The sequence below is a fragment of the Ambystoma mexicanum genome, chromosome 2p, assembly GCF_040938575.1.
Source record: "Ambystoma mexicanum isolate Mex_15411 chromosome 2p, UKY_AmexF1_1, whole genome shotgun sequence".
NCBI classification, from domain to species: Eukaryota; Metazoa; Chordata; class Amphibia; order Caudata; family Ambystomatidae; genus Ambystoma; species Ambystoma mexicanum.
In genome coordinates this window covers 672,376,299-672,397,157 of record NC_090923.1, presented here as the reverse complement: position 1 = coordinate 672,397,157, position 20,859 = coordinate 672,376,299, and the positions used below count along the sequence as shown (strand labels likewise).

Below are 20,859 nucleotides of genomic sequence, written 5' to 3'. Positions count from 1 at the left end.
CAGCCAGCACCAGATACTAATTTCTTACATATTTGCTTTAAGACTGTTGTTTTACTTAGGCTCACATAGCATGCAAAAGACTTTATTAGATGGCTGCCTAAAGTAACCGTCCCAGCTCGCACATATGCAGATTCAATCACAAAATCCCAAATGCTAAAGACCACTACCACCCTTTGTTAATCAAATGCCCGGTATGAATCAGCAGTGTTAGTTTAAGGTTAGCCAGTGAGTTTATTTGTGGTAGCAACATATTCCACATGGTTTCCTGTAGGGAGAACCCTTTTCCCACTTAAGTTGACAATTGCATGAAATCGCATTCAGTTCTAAACATGTTGGTGTAAAACACCTATTTCAGTAATTATTGTATAGATTAGAAAGGTATGTGTACACATCTTACATCACATCCATTGATCTTTCTTGTAGACTAGGTTGCCTATTTGCAGTGCTCCTCTTTCAAAGTTAGAGCCAGATACTAACATTAGAATATGGCCCAAAAGGTGTTACAGGCCACTAGTACTACAAACCTCCTTAGATCATCTTTCTTCTATCAGGTGCATAGAAAACATTATACCTGCTTGTTTAATATGAGCCACATAATTAGGTAACACTAGTTATTTTCTAGTTAAGATATCCCCAGTAGAAAATGAAATGTATTTAAAAAAAGGAATGTAAAAACGCAATTGCAGTGTCTTGAGGCTCCGTAGTAGCTCCTAAAATCTCTCTTGTTATTGGCCACTAAATAAACAAAAACGGAAATGTATTCTTATCAGAAGATAATCTTTTCTACCTTTTAGATGTGGACTGAAAATCTACATCTACACCCTGGTACCAAACCAAGTAGTGTGAAGGGGGTATCTGCCATAGAAGTGTCCCTTGTCCCAATTCTTGTCAAAGAATTGGATAGTGGTAGTTTGTTTTTGAGAATCTGCACTGACTACACTTTGGCAAGTGACCTTTAATATCCAGGATGCTCAATTGTGCTCTAATAGTGCTTGTCTGTATATCTTTCATCTTCAGCAAAAATGACATATGATCGATCCTTCATGTTTTTACCCTTTCAAAGGCAAACATAGGTTTATATTGGACAATCTGTCGTCAAGGCCGAATTCCAATGTTTGTTGATCAATTTTGTGATGGAAATCGAGTACCTGGAAACCTATTAAAACAGATGAGTTCATCAGTTTAATCTGGATCTCACTGCTCCAATATTAGAACATGCTCTTTTCAGAGACTTAAGAGGCGATTTTCTTGAATAGTCTTTCACGAGTAGTCTTTTGTTCATATCAGTTACTTTTATAAAGTAATCTCTTCTTTCTAACCAGCATTTTTTCATAGCCTTATAAAATGGCCATATGGTATATTATAGCATTGGCTTCTTGGAGGTTGGCTACCATAATCCAATAGTGTTACTATCAATCGGCTTTCTGAACAAATTGGTATACAGGTGGCCATCTTCCACACCAGCAGGAAGATCAAGGTATGCCATATTCTTTGCTCATCAATTACCAGTAAACACTAAAGTCTCAGCGTTCTTTTGATTAAGTCAAGCTTCAGAAGATTTGAAACTATCCATGTTCCCTACCCATATCATGATAATGTTATCGATTAAACAATGGAATGTTATTAAAATCCATTGTAAAAAGCCCACAACCCTTCGAATTTGGCCACATATAAACTGGCCGAGCTTGGTGCTATTGCTACAAGACATGTTTATTCTTCTACACTGAGAACAACTTCCCAAGATTCCCCGTGTTGCTCACACGCCTGAAACGGCCAATAGAAGGATGTGCATGTTTACTTTAAAGCAGTCATATGCTGGTTACAACCCTGGATACTGCAGGCACGCTTGCGAGCTGCTCAAATCACATTTTGTATAGATTACATTGCAAACTATGTCCGAAATCCAACAAAGTCGTAAGGATGCAGTATGATACTCGTAGATCTGTTTTGCTGATCTCCTTCACTGAATCCACTTTAGATTCTGATATGCTATTGTATGCTCGTATTACTCAGACTAGCTGCCATGTTTGAGCCGCTTCATCACCTGAAATGCCCACGGCAAGGAGTTTGATGTTTATAAGGAGACCATTTGCTACCCGATTCCAACTGCGCCATCATAGATGCATCTACTCAAGACTTCACTAGCTTTGAACACGGGTGTGTGATTGCTATTACCAAAACACTACCACATTTCTAATTGTGAGTGGCAGGAGTGTCTGAATTTGTGGCCATGCTGCCGCCATTACCCCCACGCAGGAGTTCTGCAAGGACCTTATTGTTTCCTGTAAGTGCCAGGAGGGCTACATTTAAATAGGCAAATGCTTGCAAAGTGCTCTGAAGCATTTGGGTTTAACTCCATTCCAGACTTCCTCTGGATGACACTTCCAGTGCTCTTCTGCTAGTCTCTGGGACTTAATCCCTTTCAGACCGTGATAACGACTTGCAGATGTTACGTGTTTCTATTATACCTTGTACCCATGTCTTCGCTGCTGCAGTGAATACTGCACCACCCAATCTCCCTTTTGCTACCATGGACCTCTTTTGAGATTGACTCCTTTTCAAAATTGATCTCGTATCCCGGAAAGCCCTAATGATGCACTCTGGAGCGTCTGGTGTGATGTACTTAAAGTCTACTCACATCAAAGCAGAGGTTGACGGTGCCAGCTGCTTACTACATTTTCTTTCGGAATTACAAACTCCGGAGTTCGGGAACTTTTGTTTTTACTATAAAATTCAAGCAGTCTGGCTGGTTCTCTGGCCCCTGTGAATGACGTACGCGTTCTCTATAAAACGTACTTGAATCAGATATTCATTAAAAACATGCGTTTTTCCAGCACATGCCCCCATCTAGTTCTTGTTAATTCCTGGCTCGGCAGACATGCTTTTGCATTGAAGAGCCTGAAAGACATCAGTACAGACGACATTTCTCGGCTACTCCTGGGATGTCTTTTGCAAGAGTCCTGCAAAGGTGGCACATCCATTTACAAATCTTCTATAAAACACCATCATTGCCAAGAAAGGCCCTTGGTCGTTTCTGGACTTTTGGCACAAAGCATTGCAGGCAGTAAAACATATTGTCTCGCTATCAGAACCACTTCCCCAGCCCAACCGCTACAACATTTCCAGTTACACCGTGCATTCTCAACACTACAGTAAAAATGCCATGTTTCATTTCTCAGCGAAAAAAGGCACCAACTAGAGCGTGGGAGAAAGGGGAAACGAAAGAGAAAGATATGGGAGCAACAACTGCCATGAACCTCCAAGCAATGCCTTATAGCATCTATACCCCCACCTCTCCACAAAACAGCTGAGTACGGTCGAGATATCAAGTCGGCCAAACAAATATTCCGGGCTATCAGGTGCCATAAGTGTCCCCATCCTTCAAACCCTCTAAAACACTAAGGGTTTCATTACAAGTTGCCGGTATATTGGCGGGTACCGGCAAACTGAAATACTGATACCAGCACTCGGTCCAGCGGTATGACGCCAGATTATAAGTGCCGGTTTCGGGTGTAAATTCCCATTTCATGGAATCCAATTGGACTCATGGGGGATTTTGCTGGTATTACTGGCACCAGTGATACTGGTGCCGGTTATACCAGTGATTTCTGGAGATAAGGTGTCGTGGTTACCTCCAGCTTTTAGCTGGAGGTAATTCATGCACCTCACTGGCCAACTTGTAGTTGGCCGGTTCCGAAACGTGCCGTATACGCTATTACGGGCACGTAATTTCCACACTGGGCAACTCGTAATTTATTTATTTATTTGCCTTTTTAAAGCGCTCACACAGCCCGGGGGCATCGAGGTGCTGTGTAATGATGCGCTATATGCCTTAACTCAAGTTAAAAAGCTGTAAGCTCCTTTAAAACTCATGTAAAATCTGTCTTCTGTCCAACGTTACTTCTACAGTTCAGGACCCCCCCTCTTCAAGGAATGGCTCCTCCCTAACATCCAGGTCCATACACCATCCACTCCCCACCTTCCCTGAGACTGGGTGATCTGCTTCCCACCGTTTCCTTGCCTAGTATCTTGTAAATCCCTTGCTGCCTTATTGCCCACCCTCGCCCTCCTTTGTTATTGGCTTCCCGTTCCCTTGTCTTCTGCTTCCCTCACTGGGCTCTTCCCCCTCTGATTGTGAAGCACTCCACTGCTCCCCGAGGCTTGATCCACACTCAATAAATACCCTAATAATAATAATAATAATAATAATAATAATAATAATAAAAGGTGTTCCTAGTAACATCAGGGAACACAAGACTTCGCTACATCCATAGTCAACATGCCTTTTCCTGGCAACACTTTATAGGATCAGTTCTCTGGCTCCCGGATCACCCAAGGCTGCCAACTCCATCCCTCCAAGCCCGCGCCATCCCTAGTAGGCTTGATCCATGTTGCCACTTACTCCTTACTGTCAGGCAGCACTTTGCTGAGCAATTTATGCTGGAGGGAAAAATAGAGAAGATGGTTAGCATTTCTCACGTGAGCTGGGTGGCAGTAGAAGTTAATAGTGGAAACGTCTATGGTGGTATTGTGAGAAGACCAGAACAAATTATCTGCCAGCAGTTTGCGGCATTCAATGTTTTTCAGATCTAGGGAATATTGAATGTTTGGAGAATGAGTCTGAGGTCGCAAACTTGAGGGTGTTGTAAGTCTGTATTCAACATATATTGCCATCTAGGGATGAGTTAACATTTGGGTCTTGCAAATGTGGGAAAGCCAGATTGCCATAGTCGCAATTTTAAATTAAAACATGATATATTTATTGACGACTTTCATATATAAAACTTATAGCCATCAGTAAAAAACCAATACAAAATTCACTAAACCAGCACCTATGTGACTTGCAGCAATAAACGCAATTCCTTTGAACCAATCAAAAAATAATCAGGTTTCATCGAACCCCCCCCCTTCTTTTGAAGTATTTCTTTTAACAATGATATGGGGCATATGCACAATTCACACCCCTTGCCTCTACATGGCCATGTTTCTGTTCTGTGTTCCAAAATGGCGGTGACTTACAAGAGGAGGTTCAACACACTCCACTCTTTAATGAACTGGATCGTTGGCCTGGCTGCCTGTCACTAACCTCACTTAGTTGGTAAGTCTGGCGTTTACATTTGAAGTTGGTAAATAAGGGGTGTTACACATTCATTTTCCATGTGATATGTAGCATCACTTATGATCCGTTTTGCTTGTTTAAGAGCATCCCAAATGCCCTTAAGAATGCCCAAACTACAGAGATAGACCAAAGGGTTTTTATTTCAAACTCAGCCATCAATAGGATGGTTGGATGGCAGCAGGCTGAATTGTGGCACACTAGTCTCCTCTTTTGCCTCTTTTGTCTCCTGTGGGCATCCCACCTGACTGACCCAGGCTTCCCTAAACCCCAGGTTGAATACTAATGATGGGCAACATCTGCTAATATTCGGACTAAGGTGAGGGCCTTTTCTTTCTTTTTCCCTTCAGAAGATCACCTGTTTTTTGGGCCAATCTACCTTTCTGGTTTCGCATGGGTCCACCAAAGCAGCAGGTTTCAAAAACCTTTAGTAGCCCTCCCACTTCTCCCATGTAGTGCATACTGCAGTCTCTTTGTTGTGTTTTTGGATGTATGCTGCCAATGCAGCGATGCAGAGAGTCTGTATTTGGTGAAATCTCTTGCTGGACAAGCGTAGATTTGTTTGTTTCTTCAGCAGAGATGGCGGTTTCATTCCAGAGTGCGGCGAGCCCCTTTCTCTGCACAGTCTTCTGGGATGGATATTCCCGTAGGAATAGAGACAGAATTCCTGCAACGGGTGATAGATAATGGTACCTGCAACATGACACAAACTGGGTGGACACAGACTGAGACCCTCCCAACTAATTCACCCTGCATCTGGCACAGGACTGACTTTGGTGAAAACCATGGTAAGCCTTCTGCCCCAAGCTGAGAGGGGTTTCTAACTCCCCTGACAGGGTCATTCGCCTGACCCTGTCACAAGAGCCTGAGACACTTCCTAGATATTGGCGGTGTTCATCCCGTAACTGCCACTAAACATGGTTAACAAAAGAAGTGATTCTTCATCATTTTATTATACCGTCATGGGAATTCTTCATGAAAATAATCCTTCTCAACTGGATATCTCGGTATGTGACTGTGAAGGAGAACTCTCATTCCCTTCATCAATTAGGGCAATTTACTAGTGCCGTCTGTTGAGGTCTAAGGAACTCACAAAGTCGGCCTATGTCAGAACATTAAATTATCTACAATCCAAGAAGAATCATTTTCTCCATCCCCTTCAACTGCAGCCTCAAATCTGGTGGGCGTCTCCCAGGGCCACCACCTTTTCCACCTCATTCTTGATGCAGGATCTGATCATCTCTGACACTGTGTGTGGTTCGGACTTGGGAGGCATTGGGTATCCACGGTGTAAATCATGAGTTCACCAATTAGTCACACCTCTGTTGAGTGGGAAACGTCTGAGTACTTCTGCAGAGCTTGCCTACACTCTCTCTGATCAGTCAAGAGGTGCAATTGAATGGCTTTGATTGAGCTATGATTCCCTTCACTCCTCATTAAATCAGCGAGATTCTGAAACATCTCCCCTCCTTCTTTCGCTGCCTAGCGGTACCAAACTACATGTTTCACCGGCATGGAATTTGTGGAGTCGGAGAGTTCTCGGGGAGCCCCCTCCCTAGAATTCAGAAAGGTAGAGGGTACAGACAAAGACCATTCATTGGGCAACATAAAGCAAAGTGCTGCCCATAAGTACATGCCTACTGTTAAATTCATACATGGAGTCTGCAAAGTGATCCATGTGTACAGGGCCGTTTCTAGAGGAGGACAAACAGGGCAACGGCCCAGGGCACTGATGGGAGCAATGTCCCATGATGCAGCCAACAGCATAATACTGTACTTAGGGTTTGTAAGCAGCCTTCCACCTCCCAAATTAACATCTCTTTGTGAAACCAAACATCCTTAAACTGCACCACACCCTTAGAGAGTGTGATAATTGCTGCATAGCACTGGCACGCCAGAATGGAGGGTTGGGGTTTATGGTGGGCTTACAGTGTTTTTTTTTGCTCCCAGAGACTTCCTTCAGGTGTAGGAGGTTGTGTGGGCAGGGGCGGTAAATGGCCAAAGGCAGGCGTAATGTATAAGGAAAGGAGAAATTGGTAATCATTTGTGTTCTTATAGTTGGTGACTGGGCTCTTTTTCTTGGTTGTGGAATTGTTTAGGGTGACATATTAATGTCGCCATGCCATCTGAATACCACTGGGGATTATTTTGAAAATCATTGTGTTCTGCTATTTTGATCCAGTTGACATAAAAAAAGACCAGCTACCAGAATACATTGATCTGCTATATGAAAGCCCAGGAGGGGAGAACACGTGTTAAGGTGACGTGGGCCCTCATTACAAGTTATCATTTACGATGCCTGTGATTCCGCCAATCTGGTAGTAATGTTAAAGGATACTTGCATGGCGGAATCACCGGCAGATTACAACACCTCGGGCACTGGGATCCAAATAGCTGTTAAACTTAGAAATTGCCGCTGCCACCGTCTGAAAACATGGCGCTAACACTGGATCCGTTCCTGTTGATGCCGGAAACACCGGTACCGGAAATAGCGTCATAGCAGGAACTGGAAGTTAGCTGGTGGGCATTTTGGAAAACACAATCCAATTAAAATAGGGCATTTCCTGTAGCCATCCACACCAGGAAACACTGCCAGGATGTCCGTAAGCAGCAAGAGCAGGGTCCCAGAAGTCAGGCTAAGGAAGCCACATTTCTCGGAGGCAGAAATAGCGGCATTGACAGACCACCTAGAGGACAATGCAGATACCCTCTTTGGCAGGGACAACCGCTGCACCAGCCAGCGGCACAAGTCAGCCATATGGCTGGAGGTGGACAGTCAAGTCACTGCGGTGGGGTCCGTACCCCAAACATCCAGGGACTGCCCAAACGGTTGGACGACTTGCAGCTGAGGGTGCAGAACCTGCTAGCAACCCACAGCCGTGAATCAATGGCCACAGGAGGCAGGACGGTGTCACCCATCCGACTGATGCCCTGGGAGGAGTGATGCAGCTCAATCATGCATCTGGAGGGCATAGAGGGCGTCGGAGGTCGGAGCCGGTGCCCAAGGGGATGGCAGTGAGTACAACGAGCCACACCAGAATGCCCTGCACTACACAGAAGCTGCACACTAAACAGGCCAGGGAAACGTGCACAAGGAAAGGGACAGTAGCAGTGACATCTACATTTAAAGTCCCCATGCACAAATAGAAGACAGGGGTCGGGCCCAATCTAACACATGCAATACCATCGTACACAACAAGCTACCGTGCCCATGTGCACATGTCATGTGCACCGTGGCATGGCTGGACAGATAGGACTACCCCAATTAACACACAAAAGACAATTTACTGTGCCATGAGTCCAACCAAAACAGACAGATCCATAAATGTATGCATGCCCACAGCAGTGCACAATCCACTCCCTGTTCCCCATCTTGACCGGGTCAGGGAACATGTAGTGTCCAAGTAGTGTAATGCAAGTGCATCGAAGCCACACACAGGCCTCTAACTGCTATGTTTTCTCACCATAACAGGCACATCCACTGACAGTGATGGCGACGGTGCAGGTACATCCACAGGCCGTGCAGGGTGAAGCCAAGCTTCCCAAAAGCCCACCCATCAAACAACTGCGGCAACACCAGCCACACAGGCACAGCCAGCAGCCTAGGAGGCCCAGCCATCAGCCCAGGTGGCCCAGCCAGCAGCCCAGGAGGCCAGCCACCACAGCAGCAGGTCCAGCCAGCTGCCCCAGAACAGCAGCCTGCCCCACAGGCCTAGGCAGTGGCACACCCATGGCGGCCATCCAGAGCAGCCATTATCCATCATGCCCCTGCATCACATGGCACCACCTCGGATGACGCAGATGTGGCAGATGGTGGTCTGGACACGGATGAGACACCCCAGCACTCCACCTATCCCTCCCCCACTTTTAGTCCCTCCCACCTCCACAACCTGCCACGTCCACCAATGCCATCCATCAGGGAGATGGACGACTGCATCCGGCAGATGGAGGCCCGTCACAAGGAGATGCTTGACATACAACACCAGCAGCTAGCGGAGGCCTAGCTCATTAGGGAGGCCATACAGGCCACTGGTTGCCGCTGTGCCCATGCCTTGGGCCGTACAACTGCAGCACTTGTTCAACTAGCCCAGAGGCTCTGTGAGAGCAATGAGGGAGTGTTGGCATTGGCACGTCCATGGCAATGTCTATGTGGCTAACCTGGAGGACATGGGCGCTCAAGGGTCAGACTGCACCTCCAGCACCACCACCCCTGCCAGCTCAGTGCACAGCATCCCAGGTGCCGCTCCCAGAGACATTTGAGCGTTCCTCCCCATGGCAAGGGTCCGCATGCCAAGAGGCACAGGGAGTGAGACACTGTACTGGTCAAATAGACAGTTCATAGTGATGTATTTTGGGGAGGGGTTGGAGGGTTTATGGGGAGGGAGTGGTGAGTATGTGGGGTGGGGGTGGAGGGTGTGTCAGGAGGGGGAGGTGGGCGGGGTGTTTGAATTGTAGTATGTAGTAATGGTTAATACATTCAATTTTTCACTTGCATCAATGAGGTGACAGCCATTATTCGAGTGCCTGAATTGTATTGAGTGAGCACATTATTTACAGTGTCATATCATGGGTGGTGCACAGTGAGGTGACCTCAGAAGTAGTTGTCTATGATTTCCTGTTGTACCATACGCACATCTCTGGCCTCCATGTGCATGTGCCTATGCCTGGCTGGTGCTGCCTCACCAGCACTGCCATTGTCATTATCATCTCCACCCTCAGGTAGTGGCATGTCCGAGGTCTGGAGGGGGAGATATATTTCTCCTGATGCAGATATTATGCAACATTGCACAGGCCAGGACTATCTGCCCCACCTTTTCTGGCATGCACATAAGCCCCCCCCCACGCCCCTGACCGGTGTAGGCACCTGAAACATGCCTTCAGGAGTCCAAATGTCTGCTCGATAGTAGCCCTTGTTCGCACATGGGCGCGGTTGTATGCCACGTCCTCCGGCCACTGTGGATCCCTCCACAGTCTCATGAGCCAGGGCAGCAGTCGATATCCAGAATCACCTGCAAGGGGGTGGACACAAGGTGAGGCATGGCATGCATTTGGCTGGACTGACATTGTAACAGCTCATTGTTAGATACCCTGATACCCCATGCATCCAGTACCATGGTAAGTATATGAGTCATGCACTGTGAGGCACCCTGTGATGGCAATTGTGACTCATTTGCACTGGGATGTGTTGTAATCCATGGGGTGGAATGATGTGGGTGGGAATGCAATAGCCATCAACAGTCCCAGCATGTGCCATCGCCCATACAGTGTCTGCACACACCACATGACACCCATGCTGTGAACTATGCATGCATGCACTTTGCTAGATCATGCCTTCGTTGGCCTGGGTGGGACGGTGTACAGCAGGTGTGGACGTTTGGGAGTGGCATGTTGCATTCTGGTACCTGTAGCGTGTTGCTGGTTTGATTCCTCAGGGTCGATGTATGTGCTTGCCTTTGACTGACACAGCAACATTCTGGTGTTAAAGCCGTGCTTCGTGGACTGGCTTTTGGACATGCACTGGTCATACCCTCTGATGCTTGGTGGTTGTGGTTAATGAATTGGTATTATGCCCCCCCGGCCTGTGCACCATGAAGCAATGTGTGTGTACTTGTCCATGTACTCACTCAAAATCCAGGTCCTTTGTTCGCTGTACCGTGCCATGTATGCTGGCAGGGTGTTGTTCCGCAGAACCATGGAGACGTGGGTTGACCTTGGAACCTGTACACAGCAGTGCGTGATGGTGAGGTCAGCATCAAAGGTCATCTGTACGTTGGGGGAATGGTACTGTTTGTGGCTCCTGTACACCTCCTCTGTGGCGTGTGATAGCACAAGCTCCACATGCGTGCAGTCCAATGCTCCACGCACATTTGGCATGCCTGCAAGCACATAAAAGTAGCCCTTAGTGCCATTCACCTGTGCCAGGGTGGTTGGGAGAGCAATGTGCTGGACCACATGGCACAGAAGCACCTCCAGAATCTGCACCAGCACTCTGGAGAAGGCAGACTGCTATATGCCATGCAGCTGGCCCACACAGCGCTGGAACATGCATGTGGCTAGAACGTGCAGGACCGACACCAGCTTCATCAGCGGTGGAATGGCTGTCCGGATGCTGATCCTGCTCCTTATGTCTCCCTGGATTGGGGTCAGTAGTTCTTGTATTGTCTCCCTGTTTAGCCGGTACAGGGTATTTATCTGCCCATCTGTCAATGCCCAGGGTGTGGCCCTGGTGTGGGATATGACTGCTTGCCTCTGCCTAACCACATGCATCCCAGCCATCATCATCCTCCTCCTCCTCTCTGTGGCCTCCTGCTGCCATTGGTGCTGCTCCAGCTCATTCGCCTGCGCTGCGGCCTGCAGCACCTCCATGCCCATTGCTACTACTGAGACAAGCAGCCCCAGTGGTGGCACTCTCAATCTAAAGATGTACCCATGCTCGTCCCCATTTTTTGAAAACAGCCCCTTTCCTTGTTTTTTAACCTTAATTTTACCCACCCCCTTATTTCTGAAAACACGGAGCAGGTAACATCTGTTACACCACCCATATGCGTGAAAATGAGGTTGGTAACCGAGCACCAACTTGGCTGATAATGTATGTAAATAAATTCTCTGTAAAGTGCTTTGGCGAAAGGGTTATATAAATACCACATCATTCATGTTTCCTTTCTGCACCAGTTATTTCCCAGTTCCATTCCCCTCCAGCTCTGGAGAGTGGCAAATGACCAAACAACCAAAGCCCCTCTGTTCAGTCTTACAAGATAAAAACGTCTTATCTATATAGCGATTTTATACCCAAAGCACTTTCCATAAAACATATTTAAATACATTAGTATTACCCAATCGAAATTGGTACTCACTTTATCGACCTCGGAAGGATGAGAGGCTTAGTCAACCTAGCCAGGAAGTGAACCTACGAACAGAGATCACAGCAACAAGCACTCAACCCACTTAGCTACCTTACCGGTTAGAGATTTTTAAATCCTTCTTCACTTTTTTTCTCAGCTCCAGCCCAGTGCTCTGCATCGAAACGTTGCACCCCATATGCCGCATTCACGTGACTGGCCTGCCAGCTATATCACGAGAAAAAGCCCCATAAGGGACACCGGTACAGCCAGCAAGGACTCTTACACACCCCACTTGTCCCGAAAGGTACCATGAACTGAACACTCGGAAAAAGCCATTCATTGTCTGTTTAAAAACTGGTACGTCCGGTTCTATAGCATTGTACGCGTATGTGTTTCCATGTAAAGTGTCATTTAAGATACATGTGCAATTCTAATTCTGGAAACTGGCACTATATGTGAGCAAAGGTAGCTCTTTTACGGAGGTTTATCTTCCAGTCAGTCACGGAAAGGCAGCCTATGGCTGAGAGACGCGCCTTTTCTGGACAATGTACTTGTTCAGTACTAGAAAATGACTGCCCTTTTAACATAGTGCTAACTCGAAGTCTGAAAGTTTCCTTCTCTGTGATTTACATTTTAATAAACCTAGACGTACCTGCAGTCATGGTGACGCTTAGACATTCAGATTATCAGTGAGCTAACTTGTAGTTATCTGTCATCGGCATAGGCTACAGTCCGGGCCTACAGACACTGTTTGCGCCCCTCTAGGTCTGACCCCCTCCTGGGCCCACCCATAAATACCAAAAACACAGAGGGAAGAAAAAAGGCATCCTTTCCCTTGAAAATCGAGGAAGCACATCTCCTCGATTTCGAGTGGAAAAAGCACCCTTTTTCCACGTTTTTGGGGACGAGCATGCGTACCGTAAATATTTTTGAGTGCCACCACCGGGCAGGCAGCACACATGTGTTGGTAGAGCGTTCTGGGTGTGGTCCTTTTCTAGTGTTCCTGGTTGTATTGGGTACACCTGGGGACGGGAGGAGGGTGGGAATTGGTGCCTTTGAGGCCTATTTGGGCTCACCCGGGGCCATTTATTGCCTGGTCCTCAATGCCGATGTTTCCAGCATGTTTTTCCCGGTGCTACCAGCCTTTTTATGCCAGTGCAACCGATAATAACATGGGCTTAATAAGCTGATGGCTCCGTGCTGCTTGTGCTTCCGGAATGTGTCTTGGAGGCTGCCGGTAATTCCGTTGTCTTTGCCACCAGCACCAGTGGCACAGGATTTGCATCTATTAATGCCAGTGTTAGCGCCATTCTGTCTCGTAATTGTGCGGTCCGTACACATTGCTACCGGAAATGTATTACTGGACCGGCTAACTTGTAATGAGGGCCAGGGAGTCACCTTGCCAAACTATGCTGTTCACTGGGAGGCAAAGTTTGAACAAGTAGGGAAAAAGCAATAATGTTATCTTTTAAGTTTGTTGCTGCTCTTTAGGTTTGGGCAAATTGCCCAGAAGTTGGAAACATTTAAGATTTGAATGATGAAGGGACTGCACTTAAGGGTTTTTAGCTTTCTTTCTATGTGTGAAGGAACAATTGTGTAAGTGTTTGTGCTGCTTACTGTGAAGTTATTGTATGTGAAAAGGTAGAAAACAAGCATTAACAAATCCAACCGTTTTGACTTGTGGGTACTGAACATTTTTGCTTTGTTGCTAGGTTAGGTATCGATATCACTTACCCATTTACCTTCACATAGCTTCACGATTTGCCTAATGTTACAATCACATGTCCAGTTTATCATCACTTGATAGGTTTTGCTAGGATAACTTAACATTTCACCTATTATAGATATTGCCATCATACAGTACAGTATACAGATAATTGGCAGGTATGCACACAAATTGCCAGTTTGTGCCATCAGACAACAGCAACTAGCATAATTTCTAGGTATTTCAATATGTTGGCATTGCAACATATGGTTATAATTTGGTATATTTTTAGAGCTTCATGCAGACGGACCAATGACGGCTACTTGATTCATCGCCCTCAGAATGATGGAGGCCCAATCAAGGTTTCAAACCTGTCGCATGGTATAGTGCCATTCTCAAAACAAGCATATTGTACATGAGCTATCCATCCGTCATACAACTATTTGACAGAAGTTAACCTTCTGCTCAGTTACTCACACCATAAAACAGCTATTGCCATTTTCTAGATATTACCATCTTATACTCGGTGCACTCACCATATATCAGGCTTTCAAGTAATGCTCATACACCCATACCATTTGGCAGGTATTGTTATAATTTCTTTAGGCTCTGGGATCATATGGCAACATGACTGCTTCACCTCATCTCCTGCCTACTTCTCTGGTCTTCCCCAATAGTGTTTTCAAGTAGCTTAAAGGCAGTCTTCTGGGCCGGAAGGATAGCTCAGGGGCAACACGTTTGTCTTGTTAGCAAGACACACGCAGAGCAACATATATTTTAATCCCGGGCCCGTGCTTAGAGACTGGGTTCCAGTATTAATGCATTATAAAAGATGGATTCATTTTTTTTAATTTGGTAACCTAACCTTACTTAATATAGGTGGGAACTGCTTTCTTTTTCACAACCACCTTTCCCTTTTATGTCCCACTCACCTTCCATTCTTCCGCCGGAGCATTTGGAATGGCCTCTGAGCGCTGTGCTCAACAACTGAAGAGAGCTATTGGCCCTTGCAACTCTTTGAATTGGGAGCAAAATTGTTGGGAAAATAGATCACGCTGTATCAATAGATACTTTTGCAGCAGCAACAGCCAGGAGAGTGCCTCTGACTTAGCCAATGTACAGAACGTTGGGATAATGTAAATGAATTGCTGTTCATAATACTGTTGCATACGTTGTATACTTATTTATTTTAAGTACAAGTAAATAGACCCTTTTTTAAATTGCAATGCTTTAATGAATTGGAGGCATGTGCAAAGCTGTTCACAGCTTCTCGCACAAACCCACACTTCTTTCAGCATTGCGACAAAAAGAGCTCAGACTCAGTACAGTCCACCTTGCACTGTGTGCATAGTTGCCAACATCACTCTTTCCAATCTGTAGGTGCTTATCCAGTCCTGGTTTTTTCTTTGCATTCTACGAATTGTAGTCCAAGTTTAATAATGGGAAAAGTGGAACTACATGTCCCAGAATACAAAAGAAAAACCAGGACTGGATAAGCACCTACAGATTGGAATGGGTCATGTAAGCAACTATGTGGAAACTTTGTTCTGCTGGGCTTGTCCTGCTTTATTAGTGAAAATGTCATTCCGGCATGTGTCTTGCTGCGGTTTCCGTATTTTTGCTGATTTACTGGATGCCTGGAACTTTTTATTTATGGCTTCTTCAGGTGACGGCCTGCCAAAAAGATCCTTTGTGAAAGAGGCAGACATTACTTGAGGAATCCTGCGTGTATTGTGCATGGGTATGGACCGAGACTGCAGCATTGATGTCCCATGTTGCACCATGTTAGGCTTCATTCAGAAACCCTTTCATCTATTCTGCCGGCTTTTTCTTGAGAACATTGTGCTTTATGCTGTGGGTTGTGGCGTGGAATGTCCTCCCAGGCCTTCCTTCATAATAAATAGAGGACATTTAACTGTGTTGCCAAATATTATTTTAAGGAGCTGATCGACCCCCTTCAGTGGCACATTTCTGTAGAAAAGCAGCAAGCAAGAGGTGAGCACACATTGTTCTTGGAAAGGTTTCATCTATCCCAGCAGAGTATTTGCCTCTTTGTGAAATATCCCAGGGTTACAGTGGAAAGGGTTTGGGTGTTTCACATTCTCAGTTAGCCCGACCTAACGTAAGATGGTATTTGGGCACGTTTCCTACTATCCGACAGGGCCTTAAGTGGGCAGGAGGTAGCCCGGGTTCAACCCTAGCAGTTTCCAAATATTTCTCTTAAGCCGGGCCTCTGTAGGGCTCTACAAACTGACTTCCTCGGCCAAATCTCTAACATGCAGTGCAGCAATGTAAATACAGAGCTGAGTGACAATACTCCTCTTTGCCAGTATATGTCACTATCGGTCCGGTTTGTAATTACATCAGTGAAATACATTATGAATTAGGTTGCTTTCAACAGGTTTGATTATTGCATCACATTATGTTACTGTCATTAAAATGATGTTAATTAGTACATAAGAACCAATGATTTCTTTCAACGGATCTATGGGACTGCATGGCGCAGTGACCGATTTTGATTTGAAGTTCTATTTGATATATGAATATATTTATTTTGGTCAATATTTTAAAGCACATTTATTATATTGAATGCGTATTTTAAAGTGGAAACCACCCTCCATCCCTGCCCCCTGGAATCCCCACTCCTTCCGCGTTACCTGATATATGCCACGGTTACAGTGGAACGAGTACACTTACCCATCTGTTCCTGAACTATTCTGGAACTGCAGCTGCTTGTTTGTGAATGTGTTGCGGAACAATGTAGGGTTAAAGGGAACAGTGTGTGTCTTCCTAAATTATCTCTCAGTTACAGGGGGTCGTGTGTGGACGTAGGTATTTCGCAACGTTACAGAAGAGAAGACAGCGCATGAATGTCTCTTAAGTTATTCACGTTGTTACAGGTAGTGCAGATGCGTCCAGTGATTTAAACGGCAAGTACTTCCTGGGTCGCAGCACCGGACCAGCTGAGATTTTCTCATTTTGAGCACCGGAACGCCTCCATCATGGAGGAAATTACAGGTGCTCAAAACATCCTTTCGCATTTTTGAAGGATAACCACACAATGTGCAGTTAAGAAGAGACGATTTAAAGTACGTTTTTGAAGTAGAGTGCGGTTAGCTTGAAAACGTGTGCTTGATGCACTGTGTGGCGTTCGGATAACGCCAGGGTCCGCAATATGAATGGGCTTCAAACACTATCACAACACGCACCCAATAAGCTTCATTTCCAACCTATTTTATTTCCTATCTGAGGACCTCCTGTCCTAAACTTCACTTCCAGTCCCTTACGCCCTCACCCATACCCCGCCTCACATAACTTGGCTGAGGGTGACATTACATCTGCCCCTTTCTTAAAAACTGAGTCCATGTTAATCCATTGCTTCTATGAGTCTTACTGGTTTTATTCAGGTCCTCAAGGGGCGCTCTTCTTTGTGCTGTTCTGGGCTCTCTCCTGCACTGCTTTGTGTCACGACCTACCAGTCCTGGTCTGACATTTCACCATCACTTAGATACGAGTATGTGGACACATACATAAATTATGTCGTCCATCAGATGAAACACTTCCCGATCGACTGGGCAACCCTTCAAAAGAAATGTGAACAAGACCCAGCGTTGAACAACTTAATTGCCAGATGCCTAGCCAGAGGGAGAATGAGACATGCCAAGGCCTCCTACTATCAGAACACCATAGCGATTATGTTGTTCAACGCTGGGTCTTGTTCAAATTCCTTTTGAAGGGTTGCCCAGTCGATTGGGAAGTGTTTCATCTGATGAATGACATCATTTATGTATGTGTCCACATTCGAGTATTCTACCCTTGTTGATCCCATGAGGTAGCGGGATAAGTAATTCGCAGGATTCTCTCCGTTCCCCTGCCAGTGTTTAATTGTGAACGTATAGTCTTGTAGATGTAGGCTCCATTTTACGATCCTTGGCGGCATTCTGGCTTTCGGATTGCCATACATCGTGAGGAGCGCCTGATAGTCTGTGGCAATGATGAATGCCTTTCCATGCTTGTTCTGTGGTGGACACACTCCTGCTTGCATAGGCCACCACAAATCAGGTGTGAAGAGGGAGACCCAAACGTGGCCCTCGTTACACCCATCCCACTCTTGGCCCTGCGAGAGAGAAACGAGAGATGTACATCGCTTCTAGACCCTTCATCCCCATCATCTATGTATCGCAGGTGTGAGAAGCACTACTCACTCAGACAAACGTTCAGACCATACCCGGATGACAGTTTTGAAGAGATACAGCTGTCATCAATCGAACAAGTTGACTGACTGCAACCTCAAAGAATGCTGATGACATCACGATTGACTTCATGACATAGATACGTTAGAAATTAAGCACATAGACATTCCTGCACAAAGTTACGCAGACATTTAGCTTGTTGCTGATAGACATGAAGAATATGCTTATGACTCATATAGTTAGAGGACTGACACTCACATGTATACCTTTTGCTACATGGAAACCGCAAGATGCATAAGAATATATATGAACTGCTTGCTGATGCTTAACCGCAACTACAGGGTGGCCATGCGAATAAAGATGGAAGACATAGAGATATTGGAGTGAAGGGGAAGAGGAGGATGATCTCAAGAACACAGAGAAAGGCTGACAGACTGATCCTGCTGAAATATGCAGACCAGGCTTCCAGTGCGGACACCGTGCACAGCCTCGCCAAGGATACTGAGAAAAGGAAGGTTTCAAGTTAACAGAATAGATAGGACACTGCAGGGAACACAAGTCAAAAATCCTCATAATTGCAAGCAAGAGAGCTCCATTTCGGGGTCCCTACACAAATGGTCTGATCCTACAAGACTGAGCTTATTCATTCCAGCCAGACTGACTGGGGTGGTTGTTCCCAATGAACTAAAGACAGGAGGATATAAAAGTAATACAGGTTCAAGGCCTACGAGATAAGAGATGGTGATTTACTGGGAACATGCAGCACCTTTGGGGTCATTCCTACCACCTTGAATAGTTGCACTTGACCTGGTAACTGTCCAAGGCTCCAAGGCTGGGAAGACCCTTTCCATCCAATCCCTAACCACCTTTCAAGCTGAGCTTACACTGTGTTGCACTGGCCAATCACCTTTTGCTAACCTGTAACTTTGTATTCGCAACACATAGATGTGGTCTCAGGAGGGGCCACCACATATGTCTTGTCCAATAGTTGCATTAACCCATTATAGAATGTATATTTAGTCCACCTCGCTAACCAATCCCTTCCTCCGTTAGGTTTTTGGAGGTAACCTCATTTTTTTGATGTCACAGGTTAACAAAATGGGACGACATGCGCCTGGAGAGTGAGAGTGCTAGGAGAATGTTGCATTGTTCATGCTGCAATCGCTGTCATTGAATCTTTAATAAAGACAATGAACTTTGTCTTATGGCTGGGTCTTACGCTCTTGGGAGAGGGTATTTCCAGGGCCCAGTTCCTCTTGCATGTAAACGGGGTGACTGATACTAGTTCCTTTGCCACTATTTCAAGTGGTAGCAGAGGATGGTGGGCGGTCGCTAAGACCTCTCTGCAATTAATACCATCTTTATCCCGCCGCGTGCCTGGAGAAATGCGTCGCCACCTGCGAGGACAGGATTAAAAACCATGCATGGATCCAGAAGGTCATCAGGAGCCACCTTTGAGAAATTCCTGCCCCCTCCCCAAGCAGACATGATGGCAGTGTGGCAGATTGTGGGAGAGGCACAGCCCGAAAAAGCTTCAGGGGGTCCACAGATTGTAAGTATAGACTCAGCCATACCACAAATATTGGGGAGGGGAAATTGTTGTTTGTTTTGTGTTATTGTGAAGGATCCATGTTTCCAGGTGCATTACCTAGGTTACAGAAGGGAAAAGAACAAAAGACAAAAAAAGCATACCTGTATATAGGTGGTCACCTTAGCTTACAGATGAAAAAAAAGGATACCTGTTTTCTGGACAGTAGCTTGGTTTACGGATGATTTATGTATGGATCACTATGTCTAGGCACTAGCATAGCTTGCTTAGGTCGTGGAAGGTGTTTCTTAGTTTATTTGATGGAGATGTATTCCTATATAAGGCGGTGTAGAAGAAGGACCACATCATTTTGGTATTCACTGTGACTTGAAGGGCAGGAAGACGGCTGTGTGTCATGTCATTTTAGTTGTTGTGTCTTGGGATGTTGTAACACTTGGTATTTATACTTGAAGTGTTGGGATTTTTGCCTTAAGCTTGTGATGTCACACATGAGGTTGTTGAATAGGACATGGTGTGTTGATATGAGAGAAAAGCCCATAGTAGGGGCACAGACATTGGAGTAAGAGAAAAGGGGAAAAAGAGAGAAGTATAGGAAGTATTTGGAAATACAACACAGTGGTTTCTAGCTTGATGAGGTGATCTTTGGATTATCAAAGAGTGGTATGCCATTTGGGCTGGGCTCGAAGAGCATGTGAATGATTTGTGGTTTGGCCTTTAAGGGCGGAGAATACACTGTGGGCGATGCGCGGAGCATGCTCTTGTTGACGGTGGTGAGCCAGAGAGACAGGTAGAATGTTTAGAGAATTGTTACAGTTTTGAAGAATTTGATTGAGAATTGATCATAATTGTGAAATATATGAATTGACAAAGTGTTCAAATGTGTCGAAATCCCAACTTGAGGTCAAGTGGGTATCGTCAGTCAGAAAGGGATGTGCCGCCATTTGGGATACACCCCTTAAACATTTGTGCAAGTCCCTTTCACGGTATCAAGACAAAATACAAAAGTATTGCGTGCAAAGGATTTGTATTTGCATGCTTCCTATAAGGGGAAGAAATTGAGTAACAGATTAGATATACTGGAGCTATGGAACATGTTTCAGGACGGGGAAGAGGACCCACCCAAGAAAGAGTGGATACTGAACCAGAGTGATGTGGGTGGCGAAGCGCCCACAGCTCCTCCTCCCCCTCCTCAAACCACAGACCCCACAACAGAATGTCAGGGATTTTACCTACTGAAGAAACTAAAAGCAGCAGCAGGATATACCAACAACGTTTATGTACCACCTGCGTATAGCAGCGAAGAAAAGCTTTGTGGCGCGAAGCAGTCAAATAGGAGATAGATTATATAAATAATGAACGCAGGGAGCGCAGTGGTCTGCAAGCGAAAGTGAGGGGAGAGGACGAAGGGATATCGTGACGTAGTGGGGATAACAAAGCGACAGTCCCATCAAACG

General features: G+C 45.6%; 1 long non-coding RNA gene across 1 annotated transcript in view; it reads right to left on the bottom strand.

Moving 5' to 3' along the window:
• LOC138566682 (uncharacterized) overlaps positions 1–20,859 on the bottom strand; it is a 325,469-nt gene that overhangs the window by 625 nt on the left and 303,985 nt on the right. The window lies entirely within an intron of this gene.